The following is a 13,854-nucleotide window of genomic DNA, read 5'->3' as shown; positions in this document are numbered from 1 at the left end:
AAAAAACCTTACTGTATTCTTTTGATTGACCACCAAATCATAGAGTCTATTTGCTGGTCAGAACTCATGAAATCCAATGTAAACTTTTAAAATAATAAAAGATTTTAATGGCAAAGTTTAAAACTGCATGAAAAACTAACAAAAATGACAAAAATGACAAAAATGACAAAAATGACAAAAATGACAAAAATGACAAAAATGACAAAAATGACAAAAATGACAAAAATGACAAAAATGACAAAAATGACAAAAATGACAAAAATGACAAAAATGACAAAAATGACAAAAATGACAAAAATGACAAAAATGACAAAAATGACAAAAATGACAAAAATGACAAAAATGACAAAAATGACAAAAATGACAAAAATGACAAAAATGACAAAAATGACAAAAATGACAAAAATGACAAAAATGACAAAAATGACAAAAATGACAAAAATGACAAAAATGACAAAAATGACAAAAATGACAAAAATGACAAAAATGACAAAAATGACAAAAATGACAAAAATGACAAAAATGACAAAAATGACAAAAATGACAAAAATGACAAAAATGACAAAAATGACAAAAATGACAAAAATGACAAAAATGACAAAAATGACAAAAATGACAAAAATGACAAAAATGACAAAAAAGACAAAAATGACAAAAATGACAAAAATGACAAAAATGACAAAAATGACAAAAATGACAAAAATGACAAAAATGACAAAAATGACAAAAATGATAAAAACGACAAGAACGACAAAAATGACAAAAATGACAAAAATGACAAAAATGACAAAAATGACAAAAATGACAAAAATGACAAAAATGACAAAAATGACAAAAATGACAAAAATGACAAAAATGACAAAAATGACAAAAATGACAAAAATGACAAAAATGACAAAAATGACAAAAATGACAAAAATGACAAAAATGACAAAAATGACAAAAATGACAAAAATGACAAAAATGACAAAAATGACAAAAATGACAAAAATGACAAAAATGACAAAAATGACAAAAATGACAAAAATGACAAAAATGACAAAAATGACAAAAATGACAAAAATGACAAAAATGACAAAAATGACAAAAATGACAAAAATGACAAAAATGACAAAAATGACAAAAATGACAAAAATGACAAAAATGACAAAAATGACAAAAATGACAAAAATGACAAAAATGACAAAAATGACAAAAATGACAAAAATGACAAAAATGACAAAAATGACAAAAATGACAAAAATGACAAAAATGACAAAAATGACAAAAATGACAAAAATGACAAAAATGACAAAAATGACAAAAATGACAAAAATGACAAAAATGACAAAAATGACAAAAATGACAAAAATGACAAAAATGACAAAAATGACAAAAATGACAAAAATGACAAAAATGACAAATATGACAAAAATGACAAAAATGACAATAATTACAATAATTACAAAAATGAAAATGAAAAAAAATGACAAAAATGACAAGAAATGGGGGTTAAACCTTTCATGAGTGTTAAAATGTTCAGGATGGTTTATTTTCATATAAGTTCAATCTTTTTCATAAATTTAATCAGGATAATCTGAAGTAAAGAGCATTTTTGGGATTTTTATGATAACAAATGTCTGCTACATTTCTGGGATGGATATTTAATGATAAAAAATGTCTCCTGCTGTTTTTGAAAATTAAAATCAACTTCTTCCTTTTGATCGAAGAAATATCAATGGAAACGTTAGATTCAGTTCGTGAACTGTACAAAAATGTTCAATTTTCAATTTTCGTTAAAAAAAATTTGTGTAAATTCAGATTTGTCCAGATTTTTACATACAAGAATGCCTCTAAAATGCTAATTTATCCGATCAAACATGAACAAAAGGTTAATTTTTTTAAGGTTTTATATTTGACACTTTACTATCCCTGTGGTACTCGTGTCTAAGATTGAACAATCGATAAACAGTGAAATGTATGAAAACCTTCAAAAAACATCAGTGAAAGGATAGAAGATTTTCAAGAAATAATTTGTTTTGAGCGGTATGGATTATTTGAAATTTGAGCTTAAACGTAAGAAGAAAATCCAATTTGTTTTCTAGTCCCAAACATTTGTTGACGAAAGTTCTCACACTTATTTAGTCCTCATACTTAAAATGCCTTTAATTCTGTTTACTTCAGATTATCCTGAGTAAATTTTTATTTTAATACTCTACAATCAGTAACTAAGTCGTCAGGAAACTATTTCAGAACATGGTGCAATAAGCGATGAGAAGATTTATTAGATTTTTCAAATGAAAAAATAGTCACTCTATTTGCTACATTACAAGTCTTTTCTCTCAGTTTGTATCGCTTTAATATCTTCTACAAAGTTACAGCTAAGGAATTTTCATATAAGCTCATGTTATTGACATAAAGAGTTAGGATAACGCTTAAGGTAAAACAAGTGTTTAACAGTGATTAGTATGATTCTACCTTTGAGTAAACCATTTAACCATTGAAAAGGTTAAAAAATCTTAAAAAAAAAAAAAAACGTTCTAGATCGCCCGATGGATGATTTCAAATTTGGTCTGAAATGAAAAGGGAAAGTCCCAGCTTCCGAATGGTGCAAAAATTAAAAAAAAAATCTCAAATACACCGTGGATGTGCTTATAATTTCTGTAATAGACTATGCTACAGTGAAATTTTGCAATCAACTCTCCAATAAAAAATTAATTAAAGAAATGTTAATTAAGGTGAAGTAGATGAATTTATCTTGAAGCCAATTTTTATTTCAGAATAAGAATAAAAGTTTTGAAAATTTTTTTGAATAACTTACAGGAAAAAGCATTGATTCGTAACTTTCATTAGGATTTGTTTTGAAAATTTCGAAATAAGCATTGTACGATTGACAGGCTCAGTATTGTTTTCATCAATCACAGTGAACTTGTAGTCAAATAGTTGTTTGACAAAAATTTTAAGACTATAATATGCCTACCAATGGAATGGCTGCTAGTTTTATTTCTCGATTCTAGTTAGTAACTGTTGGTGCTTAGATGAATTGTATGCTTGTACAGGAAGGTGATCTAAATATTTTTTTTGGTTTTGTTAGAGCAAGTTCATCTTGAAAATTTCACCATGCAAAAATGTTTTCCAGATTTTTGGGCGTTGTATTTTTTTACAGCACTATTTCTATTCCAGCCGTATGTGATAAATAGAAATATCGATATTTTTGCATCACAGCATGCGAAAACATAACATGTGTTGTAAAAAAACTTGAAGGCCACCGATCTTGAAAATGTTTTTGTAAGGTAAAATTTTAAAATACGCTGAAAGTGTCAAAATTTCTACCAATTTTTTCCAACACCAGTGAATTTGCTCTTACTAAATGAAACAAAAACCTTTGGGGATAAAAGTCCATTTTTTAAATAACCTGCTGATTTCAAGATAATTAATATTAAAGAAAATTAAAATCGTAGTTCAAATACTCATTAAATTAACTTTTAACTGTCGTTGTTAACATAAAAGTTAATAGTTTTCCTCATGATAATACACCTACCCGTAATCTCCTTCAAAGCTGTAACTAACCAGTTCAAATTTAACTTTACGAGCTTCGTTAAGCAGTTAAGAAAAAAAACTCCAAAACGGAAAAGCATCAAATCGCGATGCCTCATTACTTCGAGGGTGAAGGTTAACTTTGGTAAATTATTGTGTAATTTTTAAATTCTCCCACCGAACGACGACTCCGCGCCGCATCGCCTTTTTATGCTTTCGACTTCCGACCGCCTCGAAAGCATACGTACAGACTTACATACATATCTAGCATAAAAACGTTCCGACCATAATACGCCAACAGCAGCATCAACCGCAGTCGTCGTTCCGCATCCAGAAACCCGTTCCGTTTATTTTTATTTTTTTCTCCTCGTGGTGGCCCCATTGCACGATGGCTCATTTCCGCTCTCCACACTTTGGCGGCCATGGCCATCATCATCTTTCGGTGTGCAGCCAGGAGCCTAGCGAGCAAAAAAAAATCGGACCAGAGCCTCCGAAAGATACGGAGGTATGAAAAAAGAATATACACACAGGCAGGACGACTTCCCGCATCAACGAAATTGGTCTCCCGGCCTCCGACCGAGCCGTGTTGTGGAGCAAGAAATGAAAACATACGTAGTAGTAGATCCAAGCCAAGGTCTGGGCCATGGAGAAGCTCCACGAAGCTCAGGAGCATAAGTCCTACAATGCGGGATGGAGATACTGTATTCACGATAATTTCTGAAACCGAGAGCCGAGAGAATTTCCAAATGCGGTGAACAGGTGTGCTAGCTGGAGTTTGCTTTCATGGAACACGATTTGCGGAACCTCTTCGCGCGCCTTCTTCGAAATCAGATGGGTTTTGTGCGGAGGGCAGTTATCGGGAAGCAGCGTGTGTATGCCATGCCGCATTGTAGGCCTATCGTACAGTAGATATGCACACACGAGGTTGCTAGCCAAAAAACACTTCAGTCGGAGCAACAGGGAGCCGCAGCCATGCGCGCGCACTCTCGAGAGTCAGTGCCACTCACAACAATGTGGAGCAGCAGCCTTGAGGGGAGCTCATTGGGGCCCGAATCCGTACTCACTCACGATTCGGTTGGAGTTCGCGCGCCAAAGTTCGCTGCCGATAATTACACCGACCGAGAGCTCTCGAATCCCCGGAAAATGGCCAAGCACATGGTTCGTTTCCCTGCCGAAATGGGAAATCAAATTTTTTGAAGTGCGCGGGATGTCATCTTTTCGGAACGACAGCCGCGCCTCTTCGTTGACCTCCCAAAGCGGCTGCCTCCGGGAATTGCCGAAGAAGTAGGTACTTGTTGCTGCTCCAGCTTTTGTGTGAAATTGAACAAACGACTCATCGCTGGCTGAATAGAAGCAGAACGGCAAATGATAATCGAGTGAAATAATGTGAAAGGGAAAGAGAATTTAATTACAACCACAGAGTTTCCGGCGATTTCATGCAGAAAAATGCCACTTGATGAAGATTTACTGGAAGCCTGATAAGTGACAAGTTAATGAGATTTTTTTTTGTAAATTTACATAATTATGAAATGACGAATGAATGATCGTCCCAAATCGTATAAAATATAATTTATTTTTGAGAAGCGAATTTCAGAATAGCTCAAAACGTATGTAAAACTGGTAAATCTGTTTTATTATTATTAAAACTTACTGAAAAACGACGATTATATCGAAGCACAAATAATCGCGGTGATAAATCCAAAATTCAACATAGTCCTACACTCAGAAAAATACTATTATATATACCATAAGATTCTCTTATGAAGTGGCGCCATAAGAAAAATCTATGAAATTCATAAGATTGTCTTATGAAGCGAATGAATTCTTCAGGTGAACACCTGCTTCAATGAGAGGTTGTTGCTTTTCATAAGAAGGTCTTATGGAAACAGAAAATTTTAAGTTTGATGAGCAAATATTAAAATAATTGATGTTGAAAACGTTCAGTTTATTTTCTGTGTTATTTGTTATTTGTTTACAATTACATCATGATCACCATAAGCAGCACATCACGGCACGGTTCCAACAGTCATTCTGCCGCACCCGGTCCATTGAACTTATCCTTTTCGCCGGTCAACATGCTGAAAAGTAAACATACAAATATGGGTTTACGTTAACAAATAATTGGAACGTTCACAAAAAATAAACTTACCATTTAGAATAACAAAATCACTTTCAACTTTGTGAAAAACTAATGGCTCCACAACTGGTTAGTGCTTGGTACGACGACGAGGCTGATGGAATGAATGTGTTCATTATTTTTCACAATGCTGCTGCTTCTATTTTTCATAAGAAATTCGTATGAATATTGAAAGAATTTCATAAGACTCTTATGAAATATTAGTTTGGACACAAAAAAGCGGTTCATAAGATGTATCTTATGAAATTTATAATAAGATTTCCTCTGAGTGTAAAAGTGGAGAAGAGCTCAAACAAAAGAAATCCGTTGGGCAGATATAAGAGTTAAGTTTGTCTCAAAGTTTAGAAAGAATTACTTGTAAAATGTTGATTCCCTTTTAGAACAATACTGTTTAAATTTTTTCAACATTGGTAGTTTACCTGAAATTTGAAATCAGGGATCAAGTCCTCGTTCCAAAAGCTACCGTCTATAAATTTTCGTCTCGGTTCAAAGCTAATTCTTACAATTCATTGTCCGTCTTTCAAAACACTTATGTTCAAATTTTCATCTCAATCCAATATATAACAACGTCAATACCGCTAAAACCATACTGTGTGGACGACCCTTCAAAAGAGGTCATCCGAAAATCTAAAAATATTTGTCATCTGGTACTAATGAGCGCCTATACTTAATTTCAGCTCTCTAGGAGTCAAGACGGCTTATCCTATTGAAGACAAACATCAAAAATATACCCGAGTTCTGAACGTGAGAAAGAAATTAAGCGTGGCTAAAGTAAGATTTGAAAAAAAAAGATAAAAACTCGGTGATATAAACCGAATTTGCAATAAAGAGAAGGAAAAATTGTTTTGTGTTCAAAAGCATTCGTTATTCTTTAATTTTCCAAAATATCTAATATTCTTAAGGAAAACAGAAGGTATGTGTGTATTAGAGTGCCCCAAATGACCCGACTTTTGAAAAAGTTATGCGCTGCAGGTTAAAATTGATCCTAGGCCTATTACAAGATCTCATGCCAAATTTGGGCCAATTCGGATTACGAGAAGGTGTCGCTCAACGAGTCTGAAGTTATTTGAAAAAAAAAAAAAAAATATATAAAGATAAAGAAAAATCATTTCATATTTCAGTTTTTCAGTGAAGCACATCAACAGCGTTCAAATCTCTTTGAAGCTTAAATTTGCTTCATGTTTATTTTGATAAATTTAACTCTAAATAAATAATAACTCTGAAAATCGCTTTTGGACTAATAATCTAAAATTACTAATGCTTTTGAATGTTATTTTGAATTTCAATTTGAATTTCTTGCTTCATTTAGCAAGTAATGTGAATAAATCTCTGCTATATTCGGCAGTTTTCCACAAAAATCGAGCATGTGAGCCGGGCAGGCTTAATATCATTTTCTTTACTAAATATCCGGGAACATTTTTGAAAGCTTTTGCTACAATTCTGTAAAATTTTCACACCTGTTGATTGAAATTCAGTTCTTAATATTAAATTTTCAAAGAGATTAAATATTTTTCGAAAATTTATGTTCCAAATAATCAAAATCGAAATAATATTTTTTTTTAATATTTCGGATTCTGTATCTTTTAAAGGATTTGTGATTTTTTAATTGAATCATAATTTTATAGTAATTAAAAATGAGAAACTGTTTTAAAATCCTAGTTCGAAATAAGTTTAGTATTTCATACAAAATTGAATCCATGAATTTCCAAATTCGTATGCATTTTCAAAACTTAAATGACAATTTTTCGAATATGAAAAAAAGGAAAATTAGAAAAAAAAAAAGTTCCAGAATGGCGTGACGCCTGGCGAAACAGGATTACGCCATTCAGCAATTTCACCAACAAACAGCACTTTTAGAGCATGAAACAGTCATGGATCATAGGTTCGATATCGACAAAGCAGAAATCATCGACAAATTTGACAACGAGAGCAAATAGCTGATCCTAGAAAGTTGCCACATAAAAACTACAAAAAAAACGCGATCAATTAAAAAAAAGACACCTTAAACCTACATCCTCACGGTGTGTTTATAGAAGAAGTTTAAAATAAAAAATACAGTAACTCTAATTTTTTCAGAAATGGAAAATGTAGCCTTTTCTGAATCATTTTCAGGCAAAATTAAAATATTTGGTCGGTGAGTCCCCATACGTTTTATTTTTTTGAAATTTTTTTGTCCATATTTATAAATTTTTATCTGTAAAATTATTCAAATGCAATGGAATAGTAACTTTTTTCATTAAAATTTTTTTTTTTTTTTATTCAAGTTTTTGTCATTTTGAAACAATATAAAATGTCAACGCCTGGAGAGCTAAATCATTTGGATTTTCTGGAAAACTGATTTTTATATGAGCATTTTATTCAAAATGTTATTATTTGAAATATCCTTGTTATAATTGGTGTTATACAAATGTCACATGAATTTATATTCATTTGTGTATATCTTGGAGAACCAATTCTGGTTTAAAAAAAATTATGACACATGAATAAAAACAGTCCAACATCATTTGATTGGTTTTCAACAAAGTATTAAAAATCTTTTCTTTATTTCAAAATTGTTCTTTGAAATATTCCCACATTATTTGTAGGCTCTGATGCATATGGATATGCACTTTAGAGAACAAATATACAAATTTTGATGATAGTTTATGACATTTTGAGTTTTGTTTACCTCACATCAAAATGAAACATATCCAAGCAGACCAGTTTTAAATAAAATTTAAAATATAAAATTTAGTTAAATGCTCAAGTACTTGCACTGAAATCCGTTTATCTTCCGCTACATAACATATATTTTAAATCTTTTTTTCTTATATTGAAGGTGAATAAATTTTCTATTAATCATTTGTACATAATTTTTGCTTAAGAATTGAAGTACTGGTGATATTTTGGAATTCATTATCAACAAAACGATGAAAAAAAATTTTTTTCAAGAGAAATTTCAATATTATCGAAGGTTTTAGACTAGATTTATGCCTTTTTTTTTTTAAGTGGATTTTTATGATTTGTCCAAACCAATGATTATTATAGTTTTTGACATTATTCGTATAAAATTGTAGAAGTTATGATTGTTTTACTGTAATATTAATGCTTCATTAAGAATCTTTTTAATAATAAAGAAGAACATCAGCGTACAGTAGAATAACTAAAATAAGTAAGGGATGAACAAAATATGATGAATGTTACGTGCTGCAGTCTAGCTTGCTATCGATCATTTGCAATTCACTTTTGCCAACAATATTATTGATTTTTGTAAATACAAGATCGACAAAAAGATTAAAAAGCATTTTTTTGGGAAAAAAATAAAATTTATCAGAGTTTTAAACTAGATTCTCCCATGAGATAACATTATTTAAAAAAAAACTACAAAATTCAAATTTAATTTAAACAAAGAATTCAAGAGATTGTTTAAATAATATAGTGGGTTGGAAACCGTTGAAGCTAGAATTGCTTAACCTTAACAGTTATGCTTTTTGAAAAAAATGGAAGCATCACAGAGTACAGCAGGGTTATAAAAATTGGACTAAAAATCGATAAAAACCAAAGGTTTAAGAAAATTTCAAACTTATAATTATGATTGTATCAAAAGACAGTATCATGCAAAATTTAAGCAAGATTGAACTGCTGTAGCCATTTGCAATGAGTCTGAAGTGCAAATAGAATTTTCAGACATTTAAATCAGGAGAAATATAAAAACTTATTTCTCATCAAAAATTGTCTTTAACGGATCGTTTACTTTTGAATATTGATTTTCTTAATTTTTTAAAAGCTGAAATTAAGACAAACGTTTCTACTCCAGATCGCATCACGATAAGCGTTATCACAAAAAAAAAATAAAGCGCTTCCTAGTGTTAACTGATTTTCTTAATCATTGGGCTTTTTTTAAATAAAGTTCCCCTCAGTGTTGCCACAATCAGAAAATCTTAAGACAATGAATAAAAATGGATTCATATATGGATTCATATTATTCTAGACCATTCTAATAATTCCAGTTAATTCGACCGTCTCAGACTGCTTACAGGATTTGCCAGCCAAAATTTAAATTTTAGGATAAGAAGACACTTTCTACGCATTTTTTTACGTTTAAACAGCACTGTTACTAGTTTAAAAAAAATTGAAAATTTCTCAAAGTTTTTGATGTGATTGTTGAGTTATCAGTTTAATTTAAAAGAAGTGAAAGTCAAAATTAAGATAATTAGCATCTCTGAAAATTCTATAACACTAAAAATATATTTACTTTTTTTAGAATTAAAATAGAAAATTTTCAAAAAAAAAATTTGTATGGGGGGTCACCGACAGAATATTTTAATTTTTGGTGAAAATGAACCGGAAAAAGCTCTACTTTCAGCCCATGCAAAAATTAGCGTTACTGTATTTTTTTTCTTTAAGTCCTTCTACGAAATACACCGTGTCCTACTTACGGAAATATTTTTAGAACACTCTGCAACATAATTAAAATTTAATCACAACTTAAAATCACGAATACTGGAACTGGAACACAAACCCAACAACACGTGATAGACGCTACCTAATGCACACTCGTCATGATCAGATAAAAAAGTCAGTTGGAAAGTGATAGTGTAAAACTAGTGACAACTTTTAGATGCTGGTGAATATAAATCAAAAAATTGTAGGACAAAACGGTTTTTCAGCCGCAAATCTTTGCAAGTGAACTGATTTATAAAACTGAGTTAACATATAATAAAATAACAGTTCCTGATGATGATTCTATAAGGATCGAAACGTAGGATCTTGAATGAATAGTCGTCTTTGCAATTTGAGTAGATCGATAAGCGATAAATTTATCTTCAAAAACGAATCAAGATTCAGAAATCGTATTGAAAATGTGAAACAGATTCAAAAATTTAAACTTTGAATGCAGGCTCGTTATTCAGATTCTGTATTGATATTCAAAATTCAGGTTCAGATTCATCGGATTAAAAATATTTAAATAATGAATTCAGAATGAATCCCAAAACTTTATATTGAAACTTTAGAAGCTAAATAGAATTTACATCTTGGTTCGTTATTAAAATTCTTACTTGGAATTTAGATTAATAAAACGCATTCTATCCATTTTTCCTAGTTTACAATTCTAATATTCTTCTTTCACGAATAGGCTTTCACCGCTGGAATGTCGGAACAAAAAATTCACGAATCTTAACTTTTCTCAAAAATCTTGGAAAACGCATTTTAAAAATAACATTATTCAAAGTTCAAATTATGAATGCAGGATCAGAAGTCAGATTCAGAATTAATTTTGAGATTCAGATTGGAAATGAGTTTTACAATCATCATAAAAATATCAAAATGACTGTTTCGTTGAGTAATTCAAATTGCAAAAAAAAACTTAGAAGAGCACAAGACTTCAGACTGCCAAGTATTAGAAAAGAGATGAGCAAACGCTCTCTTTTCTACAATGGATTGAAAATGTTCAACAACCTACCGCCGAGCATCAAAGATATTGTGAACATAAACACTTTCAAGAAAATGGCAATACAATACATCAAACGGACTGTTTGAAAATATGACCAATCCTGACAAGGATCAAAAGATGAAAGTGATGGAATCTGACGAAGAATCAGATGTTAAATTGTACGGTGATGGACATACGCAGGAGTAAGACTAAATAAGTCGTACAGAAAAAGAAAACTTAAAGTAAAATAAAACTATCCTTAGGATAATATGTCCCTCCCACTTCTAAAGAAGCGTATGGGGTGGAGGAACGACCCAAATGGGCCTAAGGGACCATTACAAAAAAAAAAGATCGCAAACTTTCATTTTCGATTGTCAACGCCATTTCAAAATTTCAGCTAATAATCAAAGATTTACGGTAGAATTACATTTTGTTTGCAAGTTTGTTTTATGATTAAATATTATTTTTTATTATGAGAAAATGAGGAAATGAGGTCATCCGGAGAGGTAAGATTGGCAGAGAACTTAAAGAAAATAAAAAAAAACTTTTTATTCGGAGAATGTCGAATAAATTACTGACTGCACTGTACAGGATTTGAACTCGCAATCTTCGGCTTTCCAGGCCAACGCTTTATCGAATATGCTACAAGAGTCCGAAGCATAATTGGTAATGCGTTGGACTAGAAAACCGAAATTTGCGGGTTAAAATCCTGTACAGTGCAGTCAGTAATTTTTTCGACATTCTACGAATTAAAAAGTTTTTTATGTTTTTAATTGTTAATTTTAAGCATGGATCACTACAAATCTGGACGCGTCAAACGGGTCTATCTCGGAGCTATGTAAACGAAAAAAAAAGTTTTGTAATCAAAATGTAGGGTTTTTATTGCACTTCAAAGGAAAAATAAGAAAAAAAATATTTCGATGTTTTTTTGATAAAATTTTGAACTTTTCGTATAGAACCACTCATCATAGTTTGGACACCCTATTCACTGACCTCAGCGGCCATTTTGTTCCACAATCTCTTCATCTCTTTGGTTCCCGAGTCGTCCTACCATTCTTCTTCATCTTCTGCTTGACAATTGCCCAAAATTTTTCGATAGGGCGGAATTGAGGAAACGCTCACTGAAGAAGGTAGTAAGTTGCTATCGAAATACCGATATATGAACTTTTCCACTGTTCGGTATCGCTAATTTAAAAATTAGCGGCTATAATTAAATCGCTAACTCATTCAAATTTAGCGATCGCTAATTAAAACCGCTAAATGAGCGGAAAAGTTATCGCTTCAAGCTTAAAGCGCCAATCGCCAATCGCTTACTGTTGATAAACGATAACGTAAACAGGATGGCAACAGTATGGATTATGGTTGCGTCTCAATTCGTTTGCTCAAATACTTTACAAACATAGTGCAGATTGTCTGTTGAAAAATCTTTAACCAGGTTTCACTTTTTTTCAAACTTTCAAAAAAGTAATGCAAAATTCTCATGATAGGAGCATTGTAAAACTTTTATCTAAAAAACTAAATGAAATAAATATGCAAATTCATTCTATGGAGATACCATCTTATTTTTATTTTACCTGATTTGAAATATTTGTAAAAACTGCTTTGTGAAAAGTAAATAGTAAATATCTCATCCACTTAAAACAAGTTGTAAAAAGCGGATTTTTCCAGCATTTATTATTCGAGACTTGCCGTGTGAGATAGTAATGTGAGATCTAAAAAAACATAGAAATTTGAAAAGCTTTTGAAAATCCATCGATTAACCTAAAAAGCACATTCCAACAAATCACCGCATGTGGACGACCATGCTAAAGTCATGTAAAATTATGATCAAGTAGACCGTTTACTGTACTTTTGCAAGCAAAAAACTGTATCTAAAAATTGACCTTCTAGCATTGAATTATATAAATGATGTTTAAAATAGTTTAATACTGTTTTACCATATTTATTGAATTGTTTGTCTGATAATGTTGAGAAAAGAAGTACATAAAGAGAGAAAAAAAAAGTTAACCTGTATGAGACACTTCTGCCCTGAGACCATTCGAAGTGACCATTTTCACTTGGAGCGCATATTGGTGTAAGAATGATGTCCGATGTCTCCTTTACTTGTCAAAGTAATAATTTGTGAATTTGAAACAAGTAAATGGAAGTTAGCGTTCTTCATTTAGCGGAACCTTAAAACAGCAATCAAAATTTAGCGGCAAAATTAAACCGCTAACAAAAAGTTATCGGACTAACTAGCGATTAGCGGATTAGCGTTTTTGTGCCGAACACTGAACTTTTCATTAACTGTGGTTGAATTAAAAGGAATCTTTCGATTGCTTTGATTCAGTTGAATCATTCAACCAAGTAGGCTCACAACACAACAGAGTTCTTGTGGTATTCTATATCAGGCTGCCATGAGATGTCGCTTCAGGACCTCCACACCTTCATGTTTCTTAGAGCAGACTTCGGCCTCCAACATACTTCAAACAGCGAAGTCCATAGGGTTCAGGTCTGGCGAACTCGCCGGCCACTCGGAGCTCGAAATGAACCCTGGAAAATGTTGCGCAATCCAAAGTTGGGTATTCTTCGCTTTGTGAGCCGGCGCCGAGTCTTGTTGGAAACCCCAATCCCTGGAACCAAAATGTCGACGTGCCCACGGTTCAACGACATTCTGTAGAATAAGTTCCCGACCATCACCGATGCTGGTTTCTGTCGCCGGGTGGCCGTCAGCAAGTCGGCATGGCTTTGTGATCTGTCTGGCAACCAAACTCTGTCGTTCTGCTTGTTCACGAAGTGCTGTACGGTG

Source organism: Uranotaenia lowii, chromosome 2 (genome assembly GCF_029784155.1).
Source record: "Uranotaenia lowii strain MFRU-FL chromosome 2, ASM2978415v1, whole genome shotgun sequence".
NCBI lineage: Eukaryota > Metazoa > Arthropoda > Insecta > Diptera > Culicidae > Uranotaenia > Uranotaenia lowii.
The sequence above is the reverse complement of the archived record's forward strand: the minus strand, read 5'-3'. Positions refer to the sequence as shown.